Source organism: Cebus imitator, unplaced genomic scaffold (genome assembly GCF_001604975.1).
Source record: "Cebus imitator isolate Cc_AM_T3 unplaced genomic scaffold, Cebus_imitator-1.0 Scaffold235, whole genome shotgun sequence".
Lineage (NCBI taxonomy): Eukaryota > Metazoa > Chordata > Mammalia > Primates > Cebidae > Cebus > Cebus imitator.
In genome coordinates this window covers 892,945-918,618 of record NW_016107550.1, presented here as the reverse complement: position 1 = coordinate 918,618, position 25,674 = coordinate 892,945, and positions in this window count along the sequence as shown.

Here is a 25,674-nt window from a genome sequence, read left to right as displayed (position 1 = left end):
ACACCATCATCATCATCATTCCCGCCACCATCATCACCACCATCATTGATCCTGCTCCTAGATGCCATCACAGTCTGGAGTCCAGTATTCTATCCTCAGTCTCCACACCCTCTGTCAGGCTGTTCTCATAACTGCGGGGCTCTTTGTTCAAAATGAAAATGTGGGACCTCTTCTTCAAAAAGCAGGAAAAAGTGTCATTAAAGTAACTAAAACACGGAGCTTTCTTCTTTCTTCCAGTCTCTCTCATCTTGTCATGTTTTTTATTTGCTATTTGATGCCATCTAAGTAAAGAAAAATTATAATTTTTAATTACTAACATGAATTTTACCACTCATCATTATATTGTGCAATACCAGTTTTAGTTACAAATATAAGAACATTTAACTGATAAGTAGAATCATCAAAGTTATAATTTGTATTTGCTATTTTGTACACACAAGTACATTTTTGTTCTTGCTAGAACAGTAGAAATGCTGCAGAAAAAAACTCGACTGTTTTCTGTTTTTGTTTCAAGTTGATTCTTCCAGATGACCAGCAGCAATTTTAGGATTTCTGGATAGAATCGCGTTCTACCAACACGCTCTGCCTTTGCCTTACTGCTGGGGAAGAACTGAGGGAAAAAGGAACGATGGCAGCCCCCCCTTCCCCTCTTCCTCTGTGTTATCACTTTCAGTGTAAGTGCTTGGCTAACACAGGGAAGTGACATGAGTAAGAAAAGGCATGACAGGTTTCCTTGGTTGTTTGTGCTTCTTCAAACATCGCTGCCTCTCTTCTGCATTCTAAGCGAGTTCTGGTTTGAACGGAAAGCGTGGCCCGTCAGGGTTGTCTGTGCCCTTGCGCAGTCACCTGTGCATGCAGCACGCATCCCTTGTACTCACTTTGAGTCACACTCCATGTGTCATGGGTTCCCTGGAACTCTCTGCTCATGGGGCATCAAGAAGAACACCTGCTAATGAGGCAGCAAGGAACAGCAGGCACGTCTATTGCGTGAATCTTCGGCTCCTGTGCCCGCTCCACGGTCCCGTCAGCCTTCACCTACAAAACACTGGTTCAAAGATAAAATTATTGAAATTTCAAGATGATGGCAGAAGAGCATTAAGCCGAGAGGCTCAGGGCCTGATCACAGGGCCCTTTGCGACTGCACAGGCCTCAGGCCTGTGAGACTGGCCCTGCCTCTCCTGGAAAATGGGCAGTTTCCAGCTCATCCATCTCACAGGGTTGCGGGAGGCCTATACACAAGCCAGGCGGTGGAAACACTTTGCAAACTAACCGTAACCGTAACCGGACCAACATGCAGCCGCCACGCTCCCCCGAGCCTGCAGCGCAAGCTCACCACACTGAGCACGGCGAGCTCCAGCCGCAGCCAGCACCAGCGGGAGCTGGGCAGCAGTGAGCTGATTCGAATTCCAGATGAGTGTGAATGACACAAAATCCATTTTACTTGCAGATTCTGAACCGTGCGCAGGAACCCAGCAAGCTCAGCATCACAACATGTTTCTCCCAGCAGCTGCTGGCCTGGAAAACGGACGATCGCTGTTTGCACTCAAGCCTTGTCGCGCTGGGCAGGTCAAGGCCAGCTCCCTCCTGCCAGGGCTCAGCAGAGGTGTGAGATCCCCTCATAAAGCCTTTCCCATGTCTGGGGAAGGTGTCAGGAATAGTCACACATTCCCCATTTGGAAAGCAATTTGGCAACATGGGAAGTCTGGGCTGTTCTGAGGCTCTGTCCAGCTCAACACGCAAAACAGATGGGGACGCCCCCAAGAGCCAGAGAGCCCGCTGTCCACCCACAGCCATGGAACCTGGGTCCACCGGTGATGCTGAGGAAGCCCCTGGGCCCTGCCCGGCTGAGCTTCCTCAACTCTCAAGTGGAACCGAGAGCACCACGGGGCCCCACAAAGGCTTTCTGTTCATGACTGCTTCTCAGGTTCACCTCCGCTGTGGCATGTGAACATCACAGTCCCACTTAACATTGCTGCACCTGAGGCTTAGCAAAGTTCAGTGACAAAAACAATTATTGTCCCAGCTGTACATGACAAAATTGAGACTCCCAGAGGTTAAGCGGTTTACCCGAGGTCACCAGCAGGGCCAAGGACCACCCCCTGGTCTGGGTAACATCTAGGTCCATGCTTCCATGGTCCCACTCAGGGCACAAGAGCTAGGAAGAAATGAGCTCACATGTGTGACAGGGCATCGTGACCATCACTGGAGCATAGTGTGGGTGGCACCGCTTGCCCTAAACTCAGGGGCATCTCCTGGGCCACTGTCAGGGGAGAAAGGGGTGGCACTGGGTGAGGAATTCCAGCCTATCTGCCTCCAGGCCCCTTGGAGCCTGGCCCAGAATTGGAAAGGTGTTTTTCTCTCTACCCTGCCCAGCTCTCCCCTACCCCTCCAAACACACACGAGCACACACATGCACACACTCACAGAAACATACACACACACACACGCTCTGTATCTGTGATGGCCCCTCATCAACTTCACCCCTTCCTCTCCCTTCAGCCCTCAAGTCTTCTCCATTCCCACACCCCGCCTTCCTTAAGCTTCCACTGCCCTTTTTCCTCACAATGCCACATCTGGGCTTCGGAATCACCAGAGTCCTAATTCCAGCACAGTCTTTCTGCCTCAGCTCCGAGCCCCAGACCCCCATCTGATGATGATGGGCCTCCCTGCAGCAGAGGGTGGGATGTGTGTGTGTGTGTGCGCGCGCGCACGCACGCACCCCTAGCACGTGGGGCCCCACTGGACTGCCTGTTCCTTGCCTGTTCACATCAGTGTAAAATCAACTAGACAACAGGCCCTGCCTACATACAAGCGCTCTCAGGACTCCCATTCTGAGCAGAAGGCTCTGGGGGAAACACTAGTATTTAGTAGGAATTCTAGCAGGGTGGGGGAATGCAGAAAATGTATAAAGTACATAAATGATGGAATAGCATTCCCAGGTGCGGAAGGAATCGACAAATGTCCAGGTTTTAAGGCCCACCGGGTACCAAACTGCACCTGCCCTAAAGGCAAAGACACCCCGACCAATTCCAAATGTCCATCACCCCGATTCTCTCTTCACACATATGCCAACCAAACCAGGTGTTGAAGAACACCAGCCACGTGGAAGGTAAGAACAAACAAACAAAATGCAAAGAACAGAAAGGAACTTTTAAAAGGTTAGTCCCCTTAGAGAAAAGCAAGACGCTATTGTGTCCCTAAAAAGAAAACGGGCTCTGCTTAAAATGGAACAATTAGAAAGCAAGAAAGAATTCTTAGAAATACAATTACTAAAAGAAAAGTTTCGTGGAAAAAGATGTACAGTTGAAGAAATCTCTCAAAATATCTATCAAAAAAAAAAAAACAGAAAAATACACAAGAAAACACCTGAGATATATAAGAGGTTCTATAGTCATTTACTAGAAATTACAGAAAAAATAAAATGGAGAAAATGTATAAATTATACAAATGAGAGTATAACATCTCCCAGGTGCTGCAGGAATCTACAAATCTTCTGGTTGATAGGACCTTCCAGACACCAAACAGAATAAATGAAGAAAGACCTGCGTCCAGATAAACTATCATGAAAACTGGAACTCTAAGGATAAGGAGAAGATTTTAAAAGCTTCCAGATGGGAAAAACAGATTATTGGCAAAGGAATTACAATCATGTTGGCATGTGACTTCTCATCAGCAACGCTGAAAACCAGAAGACTAGAATAATGCTCCCAAGTTCTTATTAAAGAAATAAAACTCTAAACTTACAATTCTATTTTTGAACAAAAACTATTAAATAAGTGTAAGGGCAAAATAACATTTCAGGCACAAAAATACTTAAAAATCTACATCCCGAATATTCTTTTTGAAAAATATTCTCAGGATATTCTTCAGCAAAATGAAGAAGGTATCTAAGCAAGAAAAAAGATATGGGAATTCTAAAAACAGAGTAGACTTATCCCAGGCATCCAAAGAAAAACTTCTAGGATCACAGCTCAATAACAGAACTAGAAAAAAATATATATCTGTCCAGATCTTAGCAAGAGGTAAGAGAACCCTGGGGGTTGGGGGCAGGGGTGGCGGTAGTGTTGGGAACTTTTAAGAAAAAAATCATTTTCTTATTTTCCTTAACAAAAATTAGGCTTGAGAGACTGAATAGCTCAAAGATATAATGGAGAAATATACTGTAGTTCCCTTGTCAAAAAGAAAAAAACATAGCAAGACCCCATCTCTAAAAAATGTTTTAAATTAGCCAGGCATGGTGATAAGCACCCCCGCTACTGAGGAGGCTGAGGCAGGAGGATCACTTGAAGCCAGGAGACAGAGGTTGCAGCGAGCTATAATAGTGCCATTGTACTCCAGCCTGAGCAACAGAGCAAGACCCCATCTCTTTAAAAGGAAAGAAAAGAAAGCAATTAGAAATTCCAGGAAGAAACATAAAAGTTCTATACTATACTATTGCAAATTGCATTTAAAGGTTGACATTGAGGCTAACTAGTACTTCTTTTTGCAATGATAATAAAAATATAACTTTTAGTAAACCACGATGTCATGATAAAAACTATTCTTACTAAATTATAAAACCTATGAAGCGGAAATTTACTTGGAATTGGTAATGGTACACATATAATTTATAATTGGTTCCAAACAGGCTGTGATAGTCTAGCAATTTAAGTAAAAGCTTTATTTGCCAACATTTATAAATTATATGTATGCTATTTAACAAAAATTTTCTGACAAATCTGATTAAAGATGAAAACCACCATGCTATAGCACAGCTTGTGTGCCTTCTCTCTTTGCTGCCTGTCCCATATCAGATTTTAGAAAAGTTTGAGCTTTTGAAGTCAATCTGAGTATCCTGTGACAATATTAAACTTTTTTGTAAATGAGTCCTCTAAATTTTGGATGCATGTTGTTCAAAACATTGGAGATGCCTGATCAGATTATTCAACACACAGACTTTCAGGTTTTGAAGCTTCGAAAGAATTGCTTTAATTGAAAACAAAGCTTACAAATGAAAAGACATTGGAATTCATCCCTAAAAAAAAAAAGAAAGAAAAAAGGAGAAACTCGGCACATTAATCAAATTACCCCAAAACTTACAAACAACCAGCGTTCACTCTCTCACGGGTGAGGCTAGACACAGTGTGGATCAAGCATCCGGAGGCGGCCTCACCGGCCCCTCCGACTCAGGGTCTCTCACAGGCAGCAGGAGCACGTTAGCCGGGACTGTGATTACCTCAAGGTGTCACGGGGCTGGGAGATCAATGTGGAAAATTCTATAATGATATTTCAGAATATCTTGACTTGTGACAAGACTCTTTTGATGGAGCTTCTATTTTAATTAGAAAGAAATACATTGTTCCCGGAGAGCATGAAACTGAGAAAGCCTACAATTTTGCAGCTTCTAAATGTGTAACGAAGCATGTGAAAGAATCACAAATAAATATGACTTATCTAATGAATTTTGTCTTGTAAAAATATTTGCTGAAGAAAGGTACTCTGAAAGGAGGCAAAAATAGTAACTGGTAAAATATTTAGGCTGAAAGAGTTTCTCATTTTAATGTGAAAAAGTTAGCATTGAAAATATCCTTCATTTCCCTTGAGCTGACTAGGTCCTCAACATCTGTAGAGAGAATATTTTCCCAATTCAAAATATTACGATCTATAATGAAGGATAGAGTACAGATGTCAATATTTCAAATTAATTAACCATAATATGTTTCTCAAATTCCTGGCCTCAAGTGATCCTCCTGCCTTGGTCTGCCTAGTGACTGGGACTACAGGTGAGCACTGCTCTGCCCAGCTAATGCTTTTATTTTTTATTTTTTGTAGAGACGGAGTCTTGCCACGTTGCACAGACTGGTCTTGAACTCCTAAGCTCAAGTGATCCTCTGGCCCTGGCCTTCCAAAGTGCTGAGATTATAGGCGTGAGCCACCATGCCCAGCTGTTAGTTTTTGTTTTAGAAATAATTTTCTTGTTGAAAATAGTTTGTTATAGAACCATTTATAGAACTATTTTTTAAAACCTGCCAGTCAAGAAATAAATATTTCCAAAATATATACACTTCTTATTATTTTAGAATTTCTTTTCACCCTCAAAAGCGCACCTTGGTTTCGTTGATGAAATACATGTCCTGCCAGCCCTGAAGGACGAGGAGGCATATTCAGTTTCCTTTGTTGTGTAACAAATTACCCCAAAACTTACAACCAGCGTTCACTCTCTCACAGGAGAGCCTAGACACAGTGTGGATCAAGCGTCCAAAGGCGGCTTCACCAGCCCCACCCACTCAGGGTTTCTTACGGGCAGCAGGGGCGCGTTAGCCAGGACTGTGATTACCTCAAGGCGTCACGGGGCTGGGAGATCCGCATCCATGCTCATGCGTGGGGCTGTTGGACCTCAGAAGATCTGCTTCCAAGCTCACTGACATGGTATTGGACCTGTGTTCGTTTGCTAGGGCTGCCATAACAAATACCACACATTGGATGACATACACAACAGACGTTCATTTTCTCACAATTCTGGAGGCTACAAGTCCAAGTTCAAGGTGTTTTGCTGGGCTGGTTTCTTCTGAGGCTTCTGTCCTTGGCCTGCAGGCGGCCACCTTCTCCCTGTGTCTTCACAGGGTCTTTCCTCTGCTTCTGTCTGTTCCTAATCTCTTATAAGGCACCGGTCATAAAAGATGAGGGCCCACCCTAATGACCTCATTTTAAATGAATTATCTCATTAAAAAATCCTATCACCAATTATAGTCACATTCTGAGGTACTGGGAGTTAGTGCCTCACGTGCGGTAACAGGGCCTTTCCACCCGAGTGTCTTCACAACAGCACAGCTTACGGTGTGAGACAGAGAGGGATCACTAAGATGGACGTCCTTTTGTAATTTAGTCCTGGAAGCCACATCCCACCTCTTCTGCCATCTTCTATGAATATGGAGAGAAGAGAAGAGAATCAACAGGTCCAGCTCATCCTCAAGGGAGGGGATCCCACAAGAGTCTGAATTTCAGGAGGAGGCCACCTGGAAGGCTGCCTACATGCTTTGTAACCATTTTGTCCCAAGTCCACTTGAGGGACCAGGACTTGAGATTGGGGATACTGGCTTTGCAAAGTCATTTTATCCTCCATTGGAAGGGTGGGGCATTGAGAGGTTGTATGAGGGACCCCAAGAAATTCTGGTTTCCGAGTTTAGAGCAATAGAGAAAAAAAGGCAGGGAGGGAGGTCAGGAGGTCTTTGCAAATCAAAGGAAGAGAGTGCTGTGTACAGGTCTTGTGCTCTCTCCCTGGCAAGCCCCCTGGGCTCCCATAGCAGCGTCTATTCCCCTTTGCATCTGCTCCTCTCCCCCTGCACACAAGCACACATACCCAGTGACAGTCACACACACACACGTGTGAAAACACACTCAATCACAACCTCATACACTTGCACACACATGTACATACAAGCACATGAACACACATTCACACACGTGTAAGCACTTACAAGTCACACTTGCACATGTGCTCACACACACACCACACACATACACACACAGGCAGACACCACGCAGCAGCCTCCAGCACCCTCCCTGTGCCCAGCACGCAGCCTGTGCTCAGTGAGGGCTGACTTCATTAGTGAAACATTAAGTCGGGGGAAATTGTGTTTGGGGATCCCTCTTTCCAATTCATCTTTTCAGTTGTTTAACATCAGCTCCTGGGCATTCACTGTGTGTTGAGTCCTCAACTCGTGCTTCTCAGAAATAGAAAAATATCATTTTCCTTTTCCACAATTGCGTCTGAACTAAGAGTGCTTTGAGGGCTTTTTAATGAAATACAGTTTTTCAAATCGGGCAGTATCTAAGTCTTATACTCAAACACTTGAGAGAGAAGAAAATTGAAAGGATTCTCTCCAAGCAAACTACCAGATATTCCCACATTTTGGAAAGGGAAACTTTTGAAAAAATAATGCTTGGTCTAATATCCACCCAGTGTAGCGGGCTGCAGCTTCCAAGGCCCCCTAAACCAGAGCAATGGGAATGACGCTCTCTGGGGTGAAATTATGGCTAAATTTGTTGAACTGTATTATCTAAAGAATATCCAATAAGCATGCATTCTTATTGGACAAAGGTTAAGTTAAAGATAAGTTAAAGGTTATTTTTTTAAGATGAAAGAAATAATTATTAATACAATAAATACAAAGAATTAAGCACAGTGCCTGGCAAGGTAAAATGGACTCTATGTTATATTTTGGTTGTTTTCATTGTAAGGAACCCACTGGGGAAAAGCCTGCTTTCTAAGAAGCTGGAATTCTGATAATTTAGTGCCCCTTCCTGGGCCCCTCAGAATCCTGCTATTGAGAGCAGCTTTGGAAGAGACAGAAGGTCTGAGTTCCGAGTTAGCTCCACGATCCCCACCAGAGAGGGAGGCTTTCCACAATACTCATTCTTACCCCACAGTCTAGGGCATGAAGCTCTGATATGATTTGCTGTGTCCTCACCCAAATCTCATCTTGAATCATAGTTCCCATAATCCCCACGTGTTGTGGGAGGGACCAGGTGGAGATAACTGAATCATGGGGGCAGTTTCCCCTGTCCTGTTCTCATGATAGTGAGTTCTCACGAGATCTGATGGTTTTATAAGGGGCTTCCCCCTTCACTTACCTCTTATTCTCCCTCCCACTGCCACGTGAAGAAGGATGTGTTTGCTTTCCCTTCTGCCATGATTGTAAGTTTCCTGAGGCCTCCCAAGCCATGATGAACTGTGAGTCAATTAAACCTCTTTCCTTTAAAATTAGCCAGTCTTTATGTCTTTATTAACAGCATGAGAACTAATACAGAATCCCAGTGAAAATGCAGCAATATCAGAAACATGTACACATTCATGACCTTAATATCTGCCTCTGAGCAATTTCCCGTTGATTTTCTTTTATAACAAGGTCACGCCAAGCATGCTACTTCCTATTACAGTGTTATTCTTAATTTGATTTCAGAATTATTCTTCACATGTCACCTTCTTCCTTGAGCCATTTTCTCCCTCCAGTGAAATCCTGGCACTCACGGCAGCTCTCAGAACTAAATTAATTATAAAAGCATATTAATGTCATCTGTAGAGCAATGAAATTAATTTATTCAATACATCCAAGAGGAAGTCATCAATTATGACCAGAGATTATAGCATTTTATGTTACAGCATTTAAAATTCTTACAAATTTTAATATTTCCTTCAGCAAGAATTGCCATAAATATCATCTGCTGTGCAGTCTTGATTTACGAATTAAGTGTAACTTTTAGTCCACTGGTGTTCAAATACTAAACACTTTACTCTTATCAAGTGTCTGTTCTTAGATGTTTATACCTGTATGAAAAATGGGGATCCCCATTCCCTTAAGGGTGACCTCTGCCCTCAGAGTACAGAAATGTGCAATAGCATCTGTGCGGAGACATATACACATTTTTAGGAAGTGCTTCCCAGCTTAAGATGCATGATAAGCTCAATACAGGGAAACCCATCCGTGCCCTCATGTCAGATCTAAATATACCACGGGGCCCCAAGTGATTCATTCTCAGAATGAAGAAGGCAGCCAAAGGAAACACACTGGCCTTCCCTTGTGCCTCTCAAAGGCTGTTAGAGGACATGCAATTCGTCACCCACAGCACTTCTTACTAAACACCTCTTTCCACCCAATTCCTCCTCTAAGTTACCTGCAAGACCCACAACTAGTCAGAAGTTCTCCCTCAACTCTTCTCCTAAACTCTCCCCTACAGAAGATATTTGACATATATCTGACAAATAACCTGTAACCAGACCATATAAGAAATGCCTACAAAGTAACTTCTTAAAAGGCAGACATTCCTAGAAAACTATGGGCTAGCTGGGCACAGTGGCACGCACCTGTGATGCCAGCTACTAGGCAGGCTGAAAAGGAGGATCACTTGAGCCCAGGAGTTTGAGTCCAGCTTGGGCAATGTAGCAAGACCTGGTCACAAGAAAATAACAACAACAGGCTGGGAGCGGTGGCTCACTCCTGTAACCCCAGCACTTTGGGAGGTCGAGGTGGGCGGATCACAAGGACAGGAGTTCGAGACCAGCCTCACCAATATGGTGAAACCTCATCTCTATTAAAAATACAAAAATTAGCCAGACGTGGTGGCAGGCACCTGTAGTCCCAGTTACTCAGGAGGCTGAGGCAGAAGAATTGTTTGAACCCAGGAGGCAAAAGTTGCGGTGAGCCGAGATCGTGCCACTGCACTCCAGCCTGGGTGACAGAGCAAGACTCCATCTCAAAAATAATAGTAACAGCAAGCAAACAATGAGCATCACGCTGGAACAGGCCTCTCATGAGAGAGGAGACCCAAGGGCCACTAAACATGGGACAAGGTGCTCAGCTCCACGAATCATCAGTGATAGCAATGAAGTTAACACAGAACACCCCCAGCAGAACAGCTAAGATGAAAAAGGCAGAAAAATGCCAAGCTCGGCAAGGATGTAGAGCGACTGGACCTTTCACAGGCTGCTGGTGGAGTATAAATTGGTCCCATTTAGAACAGTGTCTGGCAGGATATACTGAGCTGAACATATGCGTTCCTGATGACCCAGAAACTCCACTCCTAGGTAAATTCTCAAAAGAAATGAGTCCATATGCTCACCAAAAGACATGTACTAGAATATTCATAACAGCTTTATTCAAAATAGCCCCAAACTGAAAACTACAAAACGTCCATCAACAGCAGAATGGAATATAGTTGCCAGATAAAATATAGGATGCCCCATTAAGTCTGAATTTCAGAAAGGCAAAAATAGCCAGGTGCGGTGGCTCATGCCTATAACCCCAGCACTGTGGGAGACCAAGGCAGGCAGATCACAAGGTCAAGAGATCGAGACCATCCTGGCCAACATGGTGAAACCCCATCTCTACTGAAAAATACAAAAATTAGCTGGGTGTGGTGGCATGCGCCTGTAGTCCCAGCTACTTGGGAGGCTGAGGCAGAAAAATTGCTTGAACCTGGGAGGCAGAGGTTGCAGTGAGCCAAGATCATGTCACTGCACTCCAGCCTGGCGCCTGGCAACAGAGCGAGACTCTGTCTCAAAAAAAAAAGGCAACAATAATTTCTGTAGTATAATCAGGTCCCATACTATAATATTATCCAAAATAAGCGACTGCTGTGTGCAACATAGATGACTGTCACAGACATAAGAATAAGAGAAGACAGACACAAAATTATATTAATTGGGTGGTGCCATGTATGTGATACTCCAAAAGCGCAAAACTCGTCCACGCTGTCAGAAGTCAAGCAGGGGGACGGGTAGTTACTGGAAAGAGACACAAGGGGCATTTTGGGAGCCTGGAATGTTCTGTCTCTTGAAATGGGTGCTGGTCAAACTTTGTAAACATTTGTCAAGCTGTTCACTTAGGACACATGTGCTTTTACAATTGTAGGACATACTCTGCCTGGGAAGTATTCTTTGTGTATCTAAAGTTCAGATTTTACAAAGCATCCTGTAGTTTGTACGACAGCCGTCCTCCATTCTCCTGTTAATGGGTATTTTTCCCATCAACACATATCACAAGTGTATTTTATATGTCAACAAAAAATTATTAAAACCTCTCACAGAACCCTGCTCCCAGCGTGGGTCCTTCCATGGGAAGGTAATGCCAGTGGGCAAAGGGAGAATTTTGAGTGGGCTGGGAGTAGGGTCAGAGGTGGAAACAGCTGCAAATACTCACGCAGTAATCCATTTCAAGAGACAGAACATTCCAGGCTCCCAAAATGCCCCTCGTGTCTCTTTCCAGTAACTACCCATGTCCCCCATTAGCTTGACTTCTGACAGCATGGACGAGTTTCGCGTTTTTGGAATATCACATACGTGGTACCACCCAACTAATATAATTTTGTGTCTGGCTTCTCCTGCTCATCCTTATGTCTGTGAGAGTCATCTATGATGCACACAGCAGTCGCTCATTGTGGGCAATATTACTGTATAGGACCTTTTGTATATGCTTGTTCTCCAAACCCTGTTGTTATGCTACAAAAGAGCGGTCCAGCTGCTTACTGAGAAATCACCAGCTCCCTGCTTGTCTGAGGGTCGACCTGTGCAGATTACACCTGCTCCAATTCCCACACTTGCCAAAATAAATGTCTTCCAAAGTCCAGAGATCTGAACCCCATCTCTATCCTCTTGGGATTTAAGTTGTCTACCAGCTAGGTACCTTCAAACTTGATCTGTATTTGTAGGAAGAAGGGCAGTGATCAGTCACATGTTTATATATTTTTTTTTTCTTTTTTCTTTTTTGAGACAGAGTCTTACTCTGTTGCCCAGGCTGGAGTGCAGTGGCTTGATCTCTGCTCACTGCAACCTCTTCCTACCAGGTTCAAGCGATTCTCCTGCCTCAGGCTCCCAAGTAGCTGGGATTACAGGTGCATGCCACCATACCTGGCTAATTTTTGTATTTTTAGTAGTGATGGGGTTTCACCACGTTGGCCAGGCTGGTCTCAAACTCCTGACCTCAGATAATCCACCCGCCTCCACCTCCCAAAGTGCTGGGATTACAGGTGTGAGTCACCACACCCCGCCTGTCCACACGTTTTCACTTCAGTCACTTCAGGATTAGGGAATGCAGCTTAATCCTGATTTTAGCATAGAGACCCCGCATGGCCTTGGAAGCCCACGTTGAGCCACTGCTTCCACCTCTCGCATGGCCTCCAAACCCCACCTGGGCTCAAAGTCAGGGATCTGCCTGCCTCCCATTCTCTGGGCCGTGGCCATGTTTTATAGGTGCCTTCATCGGGCACGAGTTAGCCTGCAGCGTCGGCCACTCCCAGAAGTGACAGGGACCCCCTGAGAGAGCCAGGAGAAACACTGAGAAGTACAGATGCTTCTTGGACAGTGGCTCACTAAGGTGAGGACAGAAGAAGCTGGAAGGGAGGAGTTAGAAATCCATGGAGCCAACAAACAAGTAGAGACAGGCACTCTGTAAAAGGCAGGAGAGGGCCACGGTTAAAGACGGGCTTTAGAGCCAGACTCAGCTTCAACATCCACTAACTATGCTGCCTTGTGCCCATGACCAAATACCTGAGCCTCAGTTTTCTCATCTGCAAAGTGGAGGTAATAATAGTTCCTACACAGGGTTATTGTGGGGACCAGAGAGTGTGGGTAGTGGACTGTATTTTCCAAAGGCAACCACAGTACATTTTTCCCATATATGCTCATTGGGAACCTCATCACTCTCCTATCGAGTGGAGTCTAATTCCCTTCCTTTGAATCTTCGGGGAGCAGAGGGCTTGTCACTGGCCTGGGATGGACAGAATACAGCAGGAGTGATGCAGCCTGACTTCCAAGGCGAGGGCGTAACAGGCATCTGCCCTCCACCTTGTTAGCTGGTATCCTCGCCTCTGGAGCCTTGGCCTCCACTAAAGTCCAGGTACCTGGAAGCCACCATGCTGTGAAGAAGCTCAAGCCACATGGAGGGGCCACCTGGAGGGGCTCCAACTGACAGCCCCTGCTGAGATGCCAGGTGACAGACAATGTCAAAGAGCAGCCATAATTAAGATACCTCTATGTGACTCCAGTCCTCAGCTGCCAATACCCCAAGTCATCAGCCTTGAGTCTTCCCAGTGAAGCCTCAGGCATCATGGAGCAGAGACATATCACTCCCACGTGCGCTGTCCAAATCCCCAACCCATACTCATGAGCAAGATCAAAGGGTTGCTTTAAGCAATTAAGTGTGGGGGTGTATTGCTACATGGCAATAGTATCAGTTAGATTTGGCTGTGTAACAACCCCAGAATTGAGTGGCTTAGAACAACACGTTTATTTGGCTCACCGTTCTGCAGGTCAGCTGGGCAGCGCTTAGGGAGGACTCAGCTGATCTCCACTGGGCTCCCTTTGCATCTGTGATCCACTGGTGGGTCTGCTGGTGGCTGGTTGATCCAGAATGGCCTTGCTCACAAGGTGGGCAGTTGGCAAGCTGGCAACTGGGCAACGGATGCAACTGGGCCACGGGTCTCTCATCACCCAGGAGGTTGGGCCGGGCGTCTTCACATGGGAGCAGAGTTACAGGAGCAGCAGCAAGGGGCCAGCCCCACCGTGCAGCTGTTCTCAGGCCTCTACTCACAACATGTTTGTTAACATTCCGTCGGCCAAAGCAAGCCCAGGGCCAAGGCCAGGGTCAGAGTGAGAGGGCTCCCAAAGCACAGGGTAAAGAGGCGTGGGCCAGGGGAAGAACGCATGGCATTTTTATTGACAACCACCATCTGACACAGAGTGTGCCTCCAGCAATCACTGGCTGCCCACAGGATGGACGTAATGACCACAGAGCATGCCTTGCTGGGCACTGGCAGCTGGGCGCCTCTTTGGACTTAAGTTTTCTGTGCCTAGAAGAGAAGGTCTGAGAGGAGTACCCGGGGGCGAGGGTGAAAGAGACAGGCGGGGGGCTGGAGGCGAAGGCCATTCTTCTCCAACTCCTCCAGGACAGCAAGTAAAGCAAAAGGGGACAGAATTTGGGAGTCAGGCACTCCCAAGTTTAATTCCAGCTTTGCCATCAGCCCCTGTGAGGCCTCTTGTAAGCCCCTACCCCATCTGCCATAGGGAATAAAAGCATCTACCTCTCAGTGCTGGGGTGAGAATGAGACCCGGCCACATGCCTGGTGGGCAGAGCCACAGGTTGGCTGTAAACAGGCCCTGGGAGGCCGGCTGAGGTCTCCTCTGTGCCTGCTGAGTGACGGTGACTGACAAAGACAGAACCAGCTGCAAAAGCTCCCCCGCCAAGGCCTGCGCAGATACTTGCCCTCCGAACCCTGTTGTTATGCTACAAAAGAGCAGCGCAGCTGCTCACTGAGAAATCACCAGCTCCCTGCTTGTCTGATGGTCAACCTGGGCAAATTATACCTGTTCCCATTCCCACGCCTGCCAGCTCAGCAGGTCCATGGGGCTGTGCTTGCGGACGTGCAGTACTTCTTGAGTGTCTTGCCTAGGTGATAGCTGGTATGACTAGAAGTCCGCAGCAGGGCACAGCCAGGACAGCCAAGGCAGAATGGCACACTTTTCAGGGGCTGCAGCTCAAAGCAGGGCTCAGGCATCAGCTGTTTCTGCCGTGGGACCTTCCCAGGAGCCAGGCTGTGCATGGAAAGGTACACCCCTCACACGACGCACATGCTTGCATGCGCCCAGCACTCCCCCCAGTGGCACACCATCATGCCAAACGAGTGCAAAGATGCCCATCTCTTCGGGGACTGCTACTCTAGTTGCTGCTGGGCCTTGTTGGTTCACGCTCCCAGACAAAGAGATGGGAGAGAAGTGAAGATACTCATGCCAGAAAGAATAACAGGTCAGAACCCAAGCAGTGGCACCCAGGCCCGGGATACTGTAAAGGTTCTAAGTTCTGTGAATAAGGTGAGACTTGGAAGATGCAGGGCGCCAGCTTCCCAGAACACTAAAATTCATCTTAAAGACATTAAGGGATGGAGGGAAGTTTTTAAGAGTCAGTGTGGTGGCCTGGGGTACAGATAGGTTTTTGGGACCATCTGCCTGGGGACAGTGTGGTAGAGGAAGAGACTGGGCACAGGTGACCAGCTCAGAGATTAGCATCGCCAGGCAAGAACTGCTGAGGCCTAAGCTGGGCCATGACTCCAGGAGAGGAGAGGACGGAAAGGACTCAGAGGACACTTCCAGGTTGACATCAGCAGGGTGACTTCAGGCTTTGAGCATGCACAGCATCCCCGCCAGCCCCCAACCATGGCTGGCGCAGTGGCCCCGTGACTCACCGCCTCTCACAGCCAGCCACAGAGCTCTCCAAGTCTTACCCGTCCCTCCTGACATGACCTAAGCCTGTCCTGTCTCAGGCTTAGACCCCCAGGCCATGCGCACACGTCCACACCCTGTCCCTGCAGATGGTGAGCACAACACATCGTAAGACGGATTATTTTTGAAACCTGTTTGCAAGGCAGATTTCTCATAAATGCAGCAAAGCAAAGTCTAGAGATTTTTTTAAGGCAACACAAAAATGATGAGCTCTTGGTGTGTTTGTGCTTGCGGCATCACTTTTCTCTACCTCGTGGTCCTGTGTGCTCAGGCTCTGCAGAGCGACTCCCTCTCCAAACCATCCTCAGCTCCAGAAAGTATGCCCTGGGCACCTGTGGGGCAGGAGGCATGAGCTGGGCTGCGCAGGCATTCTGAGGACCCTTGAGTACCCAGTGCACCCCGAGGCACGTGCCTCTGGCAGTGACCAGCTCCAGACCACACCAAAGAGAAGAGCAAAACCCTAGGCTGGTTCCCAGGACCTGGCCTCAGACCAGGAAGGGCCATGCGTCTACTGTGGGGTCAAGAGACTCCAGCACGGCTTCCCTCAGCATTCCGCTGTTCCTTCCCTCGGCCCTTGGACGCATTTCCTTTAAGAGGGTGGAGATGGAGCTGGCAGCATCTAGTGGATATCACAGGGCTGTGCAGGCCCAAAGTGTGCCACCCCCAACCAGGGACACAGCCTGGAGGAGAGGAGGGAGGCCTCTCACATGGCTGCCTGCCCGCCTTCACTGCCCCTCTTCTGTCTCCAGGTTCTGAGAGTCCGCTGTCTGAGAGTTCCTCTCTTCTCCATCCTGCTGCGCTCCCACATCAAAATCTCCTGCTCCAGGCGGCAAATGGTAGGATCTGCCTAAAGTACAGGTCCTCTGTCATGCTATCTCTTCTTAACCTTCTATGGCTCCCACTGCCTACAAAATCAAGCCCAGGTTTTTCAGCCTTGCGGCCACTGGCCCCACTACTCCCCAGGGCTCAGACATCACCTGGGCTTAGCTCTCAGGCGGGGCTCCCTTCCTGTCCTATAGCACCTCTGAAATGGCCTCTCCCTGGCCACACCTGCTGAATTCTTCCCTGATCCCCCACAAGAACTCTGCCGCCTCTGGCTCCCTCATGTCCTTTTCCGACGTGCACTTTTAGTTACAGCTTTCTTACGTTTGCCTCATCGCCTATACTAGTGAACTCCCAGAGGGAGAAAGGGGTCTTCTGTCCCCATCTCTGAGGACCCCCTGATTAGTTCAGGCCATGCTAGCTGCTGTCTCAGTGGCTTAACACAGTAACAGCTGAGGTCTCAGGTCACATCCAGTGTCGACGCTCCCGGTCAGGCAGCCTTCCCCAAGCTCCGTCCATTCCGCAGCCCCACCCTCCCCTCGGCCCTTGGAACCCTGTCTATGGGGATGGCACACTCAGTTGTTAATGACGTCACCCTTCCACTCACATTTTGTTTACAAGAACTGGCCACATGGCCACACCCTGGGGGGTGGGAAGCAGGGCTGCAGGTGGGGAACCTCTTCCCTGCAGCCACTGCCCTGCTGCAGGGCTCTGCTTGTGCTTATGAGGCCCCCAATAAATGTGTGTGGAGCTGAGCACAGCCAGAGGGTGGAGGAAAAAGAGGCTCTGAGGAGGGAAAGCGAGGAAGGAAACATGCTAATGTTCACTAAGCAGCCACTGTGTGCCCAGCGTAAAACTACACACAGTCCCAGATATTAAAGCCACACAGGGTGGGGAAAGAGCCCAGACTTGAAGCCAGACAGACCAGGTACAAATTCCAGGTCTCCAGGTGTGGGCAAGTTAACAACCTTCCCAAGGCCTCATCAGACTCCTCCATGAAATGAGACCTTGCCCCCCTCTGAGATGCGGGACAATCCTGTGAGAGATGAAAAGGCCTGACACACAGTAGGTCCTCAAGAGCAGGGAGGTGCTGTCTGGAATTTTACATAATCCCACAATAAGGAAGTTGAATCTCAAGGGGCCTGGGCCACTTGCCCAGTGACAAGGCAGGGCTGGAATGCACCCCAAATCTGCATTCTCACAAGACTGCACCCAGCTCCCCACATGTCACCAAGATGTCCCTGCCCTTCCAGGTTTGGGCTCTGATAAATCTCAGGGAACCAGGGGCCCCTCCTGGACCCTGTGGCCTCCCTGGTCTGACCTCTCGCCTGCACGGCCCTCTGGTATCCACCAGATGCTGCCAGCTCCGTCTCCACCCTCTTAAAGGAAATGCGTCCAACAGTTCTCAGTAAAAACCCTGCAGAGCCTGGACCCAGATCGGCTTGTCTTCTCCACCCAGCCCTTCCCTGCCCGCCAAGTGAGCGCCCACCTTCCGCAGCTGACCCTGTCCAAGATGTACAGGCCCAGGGTCGCCCTCCCCATGCACCATCCTCCAGAGCCAAACCTGCAGACACAAACTTCACACCCTCTCTTTCAAAGCCTCCCTCTTCAGGCTTGTGTAGCAGCCAAGCCCACGGAGGAGCTCTCAGACACTCCATGGCAAAAAAAAAAAAAAAATACAAGCCCACATCACCAACAGCCAGCCACATGCCTGACCCTAGAGGTTCCCTGGGGCTCCTCTGTCCGCCTGCATGGTGGAAGGGGCGTGGGGCTGCATGGCCAATGGGAAGCAGGACTTTCGAAACTGACCCTGCATAAAGCTCAGAGGGGCACGTGCAGAGGCAGCGTCAAGTCCTGGCCCTTCCTGCCTGCGACTCCCTAAATGCGATGGGTGATCAAAAGAGACCTTTTCCCCTCCACCAGGCACACAGCAGGCCATAAGCCTCAGGGATGCCAAAGAAGCCAAAAATGGAAAAACCACTCCTTCCTGCTTGGAAGAGGACCTGCTTTCATGGAGCATTCTTACCTCCCTGGCAGGAGGCAGTTGATCACATTGATATATTGATTTGTGGTCAGTTTCTGGCACAGCCAAGCGCGCTTCCATGCTTGGGGGTGGTGCTCAGGGACGGACCCTGCCCATAGCTGTGCTCGCCCAGCCTCATCTGTGCTGTTTGATCCTCAGCCAGTGAGGATGTGATGCATCGTCCCCTTTCATCTGCACCAAGGTGCTCGGGAGAGTGTGGCAAGTTAAGTTGCAGGGAAATAAACCTCATTGGCCTTCATTGGCACCCACGGCTGCTGGCGGGTCCGGCCCACCCTCGGAGGAGGCCACTCCCCAGCCCACACTCACGTGTGCACCCGGCTCAAATTCTCCCACCCTGGCCTCCTCCCTCCGCCATCCTGGAATTAGACAGGAATATTTGTCATCTTTGGGTTCTCAGATGTAAGTCCTAGCCACACTCATCCTTCTAGGAGTACTGTGTTTTCTCCAGGTTCCTCGGAGCCGGGATCTGTCCAGGTGCTGCAGATGCTCTGGCCCAGTGGTCCCCAGGACACAATGGGGCTTTCAGTCCCAGAGTTAGTCCCATCAGAGTCAGCCTTGACACCCTAGAGCCACCCCCAGGCACCAAGGGAGGGATTAGCAGTAGCCACAACCATGGGGAGAAGAGGGACGAAAATTCAACCCGCGCCCAGGCCAGGACTCTGCAGCACAGCGCCGCGCTGGGCACGCTTCCCCAGGCCCTGGACTACCTTCTCCTGCCTCCGAACCTGGGCATAGGCTGTGCCCTGCACTTCACACTTCACCTACCCCCGCCAACCCACTTCAGGCTGCTCACTTCTCACTGGTCTCTCAAGTCTCAGCCTGGGTGTCACTTCCTCCAGGCAGCCCTCTCTGACCATGCCCCTTCAGGAATGGATACCCTCCCCTCTCTCCCTGAATGCCCCACACTGCTCCTGTCACTCTGGGAAGGAAGAGCCTGTTGGCTTGCCTGTCTCTGTCTCCAGGCTGTGGGTAACACAGGAAGAGGCTGGGACCTCGTCTGCTTGCCACAGGCCCTGATGCAGCACCTCGTAAATACCTGCTGCCTGAATACAAAAATTAAGGTATGAAAGATTAAAAGAATAAACTAAATGAATGAATGAATGGACAGGGGGCTCATCAGTCCTGCCCAAGGACCTGTGTTGCCCAAAAGCTCTGCCTGCCCTCAAGTTGCCCTGGCTAGTGGGTAGGGCTTCCCTCAGGCTGGCTCTAGAGCTTCCAAACATTCCAGGCCAGTGCTCAACAGCATCCAGCTCCCGAACTGGAGCTTCCTACAGCTGGCTGGCCCCTGCTCAGGCCAGGCCGTCCTGCAGTGGGAGCTGACTGCACCCCTGGAAGCCCCCAGGGTACAGAGAGAGACAACTTTCCACACTCACCCCGCTCTGCACACGGCTTCCACCACCATGTCCCCCTCCAAGAGGACCCTAGACCCCACCTCAAGACCTTGGGTGTGAAAACATCCATGTTCTCCTTATCTGCTGTGAAGACTTCTACACTCTCCCTGTCTGGTGTGAAGACCTCTGCAGTCTCCTCTTTAGGTATGAAGACATCTACGCTCCCCCACCTGGTGAGAAGACTTCCACCCATTCCCCTTCTAGCGCCCTCCCTTCACTCCATCTTCTTCAAGCTGTTTTCCTGGCCAGGAAGGCCTCCCACCACCTTTCTGATGCTGAATGTCTACAGATCTTTCCAAAGTCTGCTTCAGTCTTCTTCCTCCTGAACCATCTCCTGATCTTCCTGACCAGAGTGAGCTTCTCCTTTGCCTTGACTCCATTTACCCAACCAGGATTTCCCATGGGGCGTTGTCCCCCTGTTCCTTGCCTCCTAAGGAATGAGGCAAGATCTTCCAGGGAGACCCCATATCTGGTGCCCTATCCGCATCCCCTTCACCCCCACTCAGCCAGTGGCACCACACCTCAGCTCTGACCCTGACCTCTCACCTGGACCTTCCCACCTAAGCCTGGCATCCCTGACTCATCTCCTGCGACTGGGGCACCAGGTTTGCTTCTGCTCAGCTCAACAGATCAGTGGCCACTGGGCTGTCTTCTTTTCGGATTTCAGTTTGACCCTTGGATCCTGCCTCTCTGATCATGGCCTTCTCCCCGTCTATATTCCATGGACCTCCACTCCCAGGCCAGTCTCTGCCCTCAGAACTTCCGTCCCATCCCAGACCCTAGATCTCTGCTTATCAGGGAGGGAAGAGTCGGCCATCCAGATGGGACACATGCCCAGGACTCCCAGGACAAAATTATTTCTTTAAAAATTCCTTCTTCCCAGCTGGGTGCAGTGGCTCATGCCTATAATCTCAGCATTTTGGGAGGCCGAGGTGGGCCAATCATTTGAGCTCAGGAGTTCAAGACCAGCCTGGGCCATGTAGCGAAGCTCCATTCCACAAAAAATTAACCAGGCATGGTGGTATACACCTGAAGTCCCAGGTACCTGGGAGGCTGAGGTGGGAGGATCACTTGAGCCCAGGAGATCGAGGCTACAGTGAGCCAAGATCACACCACTGTCATCCAGTCTGGGTGACAGAGCAAGACCCTGTCTCAAAAAATAATAATTTTTAAAATGAAATAAATAAAATCCCTTCTTCCTTCTTCCTTCCCTACCCTTAACATGGGATCCCTGGAGAGAGGCATTTCGTTCCTTTTTCTTGACAAATAATAATTGTCCGCTCTATGGAGCAACGACGCTTTGCTTATCCATTCACCGGTTGACGGATAAGTGAGTTGTTTCTACTCTGGGCTATGATGAATTCTACTGCTATGAACCTTGTGCACAAGTTTTCATGTGGATCTGTGTTTTCAGTTCTCTTGCACACATACCTAGTTTTGGGATGCCGAGTCGAATGGTAACCCTGCATTTAATTGTTTGAGAAAATGTTACCTAGAGGTCTTCTCCTTTCTGCTGTGCTTGAACCAGGGATGCTTTCAGGCCTGGAGCTGCTGGCAGCCACTTTGCCAACAAACAGAGCCTGAGCAAGAAGCCAGCTTACAGGAGAAAAGAGGAGAACAAGAGAAACCAAGCCCCGATGACATTGGATCAGTCGATCCCCGGATGTTCCAGTGACATCAGTCAACATATGCCTTCTTCATTTATTTGTTCATTCACTCAAACACTTACTGTTTAAAGCAGTTTGAGCTGGGTTTTCTGGTACTTAAATGAAGAGTAAACTGAGCCAGCCTTTCACTGTTCGTGCTGATTTGCTTTCCAGCTCTGGGCCCTTTCTCACGTTGGTCTGAATCCCAAACACAGCTCAGAGCAGCAGCCCAGTCTCCGCCCAGATAAGGCTGAGAGAAGGCAGGGAGACCAGGGAGTCGCTGAGCTGGGCAGGGGGTGGCCTGCAGCCTGCACGGCCTCGGCTGGCCCTGGTGCAGTTCTTCCCTTCTCCTCACTCACAGCTGGACTCGCCTCTCAGCGAGCAGTGGGATGGCCCTTCCCAGGCCCACGTCACGCATTCGGCATTGACCTCTCCCCTCTGCCCATGTAAGGCTTTGCTTCCCAGTCATGGGCGCAGCCCATCGCTTTTCTGACTCCCCACAGCCAAAGAGAGTGGCCCAGGCCTGCTGGCAAAGCCATCTCTACAGACCCCAGTTCCCTTGGTGGGCTCCATCACTTTACCCAGATGGAATTCACAGACAAGTTTCCAAAGCTGCTAGGTCGAGTCTGCTAAAAGACTATTGGAAACGGTTCAGTGTGAGATGGAGCCGCAGCCAACATTCAGGGGTTGCCGTGAGCACTGTTTCCATCCTTCCTCACACACAGCGCCAGGCTGAACGGCCGGAAGAAACACAGGCAGAGCCTTGCCAGGTGGGCCCGTCTGTCCTCACAGTGACTCACTTCGGTCACGGGAAGGCAGGACACCGCCTCTGCCTGGGCTTTCAGCTGGAAACACTGGTGCAGGTCTGCAGCCGGGCCCCTGCTCGCAGGCCTGAGGGTCACAGCAGAGAGGGGCAAATGCTTCTGCAGAAGGGCACAGTGACAACCCTGAAAGGATACATTTAGACAGCATTGTCTCCTGCAAATCAGTGAGCCCATGTGAGCAACAGTGGGCAGGTATGCGTCACCAGTTGCAAAACCCAAGGCTATAGGTTTTATCTACTTTTGGCCATCGAGAGCAACCCGGAGGAGTCTCATGAGGCTGAAATTTGCCAGCACGCTTCACTTCATGCTCCCAGTCTGGAATTGATGTTGGCAAATGTTGCCTCGGGTTAATTAAACTTGTTAATGAGATGGGGCAATAGAAGTGCCAGTTCCCTCCCATGTTTGAGGTATCCCCTAGCGAGCTCAGAGAGGGGAAACTCAGCCGTCCACAGAAATATTCCAAAAACCAACCATGCTGAGAGCTTGTAAAATCAGTGTCTGACACAGTGTTGCATATCTGAGCTCCTTAAGGACAAGAATGAAGTCATGCTTATCTCATGTTCCAGTACCTTGTGGAGCTGGGCTCACAGCTGGGCACAAAGAGCCCCTGCCATGACACTGGGGAGTGAGTGCAGGACCCTTTGCTAAGCAAGAGAGAGGCTGTGTCCCCAAAATCTTCCTATTAGACCATTAAACACACTGAAGTCCAGAGGTTGAAGCAAAATGGTTTTTTAATTTTCCCACTGGGCCAGGTGAACCCATCTTGCATGGGCAGAAGACACGCTTCTCCCTTCCTCTTCCCCACCATCATCCCATCCTTCCCTAACACCTCCGCCATCCCCTAGAATCCATTCTTCTTGCCCAGCCCTGGCCCTAGCCAATCCTTCATTCACACTGAGTTTGCCCCATCCATGTGACTGCAACGGGAGAAGGACTAGAAAATAAGTTAGTGTCCTGAAGGATGGAGGGTGGGGTCCCGTCCAGGTCAGTCTCAAGGAGAAGTATCATCTGGCCCTGCTCGGACCAACTGCCCTTAAATCTGGGACAATGACTCAAGTCTTGTCTCTGCTCTGCCCTCCCGAGGACTCCCTCCTGTTCATGTAATCCTCAAAAGGCCAGCTCTCCATGTGCCTGGAAAGTGACCAGGAAAAGTGAAAAGTCCATCTCTGTCAGGACTCAAAGGAAAGCCCCAGGCACCTGTGCAGTCTACATCCCAGTGAACAGCCCTGCCCCGTATGTGCCACCCAGGGAAGTCAATGAGCTGAACGAAGTTCCAGGAAAATCGTGAACACACCAGTGCTTTCAAACCTCTTCTCTTTCATCTCTCAAGAGAGCTCTGTGTTTGTGCTCTTCCTCAAGAACTGATGACAATTAGCTGCACTTGGCACTCTACCTCTTCTGGTCTCTAGAATCTTCTGTGCCCCAAATTCCCTCTCCCATCCAACCCTACCCACTCATCCACAAAGCCTAGTCCTGTCTCTGGTTTGGAACTTTGCTCCCCAGACCCTGGTTTTTTCCAGAAGCCTGCCAACAACAAAGGCCCCCACTGTGCCAACAGAAGGTAGCCACCATCTCTACTGTAAGGGTGGGAAGCCACCCTCCCTGAGCTTCAGGGCACAGCCATGCTGCCTCCCTTCTCACCAGAACCTAGCCTGTGCCTTCCAGCCCAGGGATCTTCCAACAGACCCAGCTGTCTACTAGTCCCAGTTTCCCACATAGGATTTGAACTTCTAAAATTATGGCAGACTAGGCAGCTTGAAAACCTTCTGTGCATGTTGAATCATGTCCCTCCAAAACTCATGTCCACCTGGAAACTATAAATGTGACCTTATTTAGAAATAAAGTATTTTCAGATGTAACCAAGTTAAGATAAGACCATACTAAATTAGGGTGGGCCTTAAATTCAATGACTAGTGTCTTCATAAGGAGAAAAAGATTTGAGCACAGACACACCCAAGAGAAGCCCATATGAAAATGGAGGCAGGTATTGGCATGAGGCATCTACAAACCAAGAAATGTCAAGGATGCCCAGCATCTAGGAAGAAGTAGAGAAGGATGCTCTCCTAGAGCTCTCGAAGAGAGCAGGGCCCTGACAACACCTTGATTTCAGACTTCCACTCTTTAGAAATGGGAGAGAATGAATTCCTGCTGTTTTAAGCAACCCAGTTTGTGGCAATTTGTTATGGCAGCCCTGAGAAACTAATACATCTTCTTTATAAAATACACAGAAATGTCAGTTAAAACAAAACAGCATCCCAACCTGAATGAGCTCACAATAAATTAACAGTCAAATATAAATGGGAATATGAAAACCAGAATGATGACAATGATGCCACAACTACCTTAGGAACATTGTGAATCTTATTAATCAAGGAGCTGAAGTTTTAAGAACTGTATAGGGATAGAGATGAGGCTCTGGTCTTACAGTGAGGCCCACCTAAGTCTCCATGTACAGCCAGGACCTTCAAAACTCCACATCTTCAGTGAAGTAGTGGATTAAAAAAAAGAACCTACCCATTATCAAAGAGAGATTACAAAGAAGCTTGTCTCTCTTAGCCTAAAATTGAAGTGGTGAAGGAGGGCAAGCATACCCTCAAATGGGTTTGGGATTTAAATGTCTATTACATGTATATTGCAGGAGACTGCAAGCCTAGAAACAATTACAAAGTGACATCCAGACAGTAACACTTGGGGGAACTGGAAGAAGAAAATCCAAATACCCTGAGTACATACAACACCTCATCCCACACCAACATGAGCTCACAATCTAAAATTACAACACACAAACACAACAGGCAAGAATCAAGAGAAATGACAGCCAGAATGAGTACCATGTGCAAAATAAGCATGTTTAAAATGTTCAAATAAATAAAAGATAAAATCAGAAACATGAGGAATAAGACACTCTTAAAACATACTAGGAAAATTTGAATTTGAAAAAGAACCAAATAAACTATAGAGGAGTGTGAGAGTGTGAGTGTAAGTGTGTGTGTGTGTGTGTGTGTGTGTGTGTGTGTGTGTGACGTTAGACTGAGCTGAAGAAGTTAGTGACCTGAAAGATAGACATGAAGAAAGTACCCAGAGGCCGGGCGCAGTGGCTCAAGCCTGTAATCCCAGCACTTTGGGAGGCCGAGGCGGGTGGATCACGAGGTCAAGAGATCGAGACCATCCTGGTCAACACGGTGAAACCCCGTCT